Source organism: Muntiacus reevesi, chromosome 1 (assembly GCF_963930625.1).
Source record: "Muntiacus reevesi chromosome 1, mMunRee1.1, whole genome shotgun sequence".
Lineage (NCBI taxonomy): Eukaryota > Metazoa > Chordata > Mammalia > Artiodactyla > Cervidae > Muntiacus > Muntiacus reevesi.
In genome coordinates, this window is record NC_089249.1 from 42801811 (window position 1) to 42803594 (window position 1784).

Genomic DNA, 1784 nt, shown 5'->3' on the forward strand with positions numbered 1-1784 from the left:
AGGGACTTGGAGTTTTGGTTCTGTCTTTATTCTGCTGTGTGACAGACTAGGGACCCCAGAGTCCTGGGACAGGTTTGAGTCCTGACTTCAGTGATTAGCTGTCTTGGCCTTGGGTGATTTACTACTTCTCTGGACCTAAATTTCCTCAAGTAAGCACTGGATTAGATTCTAAGATGCCTTTTAGTAATATAGTCCTCTGCTTTCTCTGGAACTGGCATAGTCCAGAACTGTCCTAAACACTCAGTGATCGCCCCTGGAAAGAGATGATTGCTCTGAGGGCCATTCCAGGGCAGACATTTCCGGGGCAAGTGACCTGGGAAAGCAGCCAGTGGTGGTAGAAAAGAGCTGGGTCTTAGAGTGACACCATTAACCCATGGTGTGTCTGCCAACGCCAGCCCTGACCCTGTGCACCCTGTGTTCCTCAGTGAATGTCCTTGTTTTAATGTCTAGATGAGTGAGTCTGCTCCTCGGACCCCTTTTCCAAACCATCCTTTGCATTGCCACAAGAATTATTTTTGTAAAATGCAAATAAGATCACAATAAAAACACATGCTAGATAAACATATGTTATCTACTTTGTAATTAAGCACTCCTTGAAAAACAAAGAAAATGGACAAGATGGTAAATCAAAAAAATTAAAAAAAATTTTTATTTACTTGGCTGAGCCAAGTCTTAGTTGTGGCATGTGGGATCTAGTTTCCGAACCAGGGATCGAACCTGGGCCCCCTGCATTGGGAGTGCAGGGTCTTAACCACTGGACCACCAAGGAAATCCTAAGATGGAAAATTCTACATTATGGGCTTTTAAAAACCACAGTTCTACAGTTGCCTCCTTAGCGCAGTAGGCAGCGCATCAGTCTCATAAAAACCACAGTTCTTAAGTATTTCTCTCAGAGGGAATCAAGGAAGACTTCACTGAGAAGATAACATCTAAGCTGTATCTTGAAGCATGAGTAAGAGTTTCCCAGGCAGAAACTAGTGTGGAGTCAGGATAGACAGTATTTCACAGAAAATATAGCATGTGCAAAGACTGTTGTTGTTTAGTTACTAAGTCATGTCTGATCCCAAGGACTATAGCCCACTAGACTCCTGTGTCCATGGGATTTCCCAGGCAAAAATACTGGATTGGAATACATTTCCTTCTTCAGGTGATCTTCCCAACCCAGGGATCAAACCTGCACTTCTCCTGCTTGGCAGGCAGATTCTTTACCCCTGAGCCATCAGGAAAGCGCCATGTGCAAAGATAAAGGGATGGAAATGTACGTCACATACTTGGGAATGATAAGTGGTTCCATGTGGTTGGTCCCTCAAGTGAACCCATGATATTGGTAAGAAATAAATTAGGAAAAGTGGGTAGGGATAGACTGAGACGGGTTTTTATGTTTTACCCTGGCATTTGGCCTTATTCCTGTGGACAGTAGAAAGCAATTAAGGAGGGGGAGTGCCATGATTAGATTTATCAGACTCATGGCAGATCAGGTAGCAGCCTTTCAATACTGGAACATTGGATGCGGTGTTAAAGTTTTGCAGCCAGTGTGGATCTCGGGATGAGCCTGGGTCTTAGGTGCGGCCTTTCCCCTGCTTGGGGACTCCTGTCTCTGTGTTTTAAGACCCTGAAGCATTGTTGGCTGTGGTCAGAGGAGGAGTAGTTAGTTGATAGTGCATGTTGGGGTAAGTATGGTCTTTCTCTGCTAGTGGGGAAAATGAGATGTCCACCCATGGAAAATAGTTTTAAACTATTTAGTTATAATACACACACATACACCCATATGTAGTATGTACATA

The 1784-nt window shown here is 43.9% G+C and overlaps 1 non-coding gene across 1 annotated transcript; it reads right to left on the reverse strand.

The window, feature by feature from the left end:
- Positions 1-696: 696 nt before the first annotated feature.
- On the reverse strand, positions 697-769 carry TRNAG-CCC (transfer RNA glycine (anticodon CCC)). The gene has a single exon. It is a non-coding gene; the product is annotated as a tRNA-Gly (tRNA).
- Between the last annotated feature and the right edge of the window lie 1015 nt (positions 770-1784).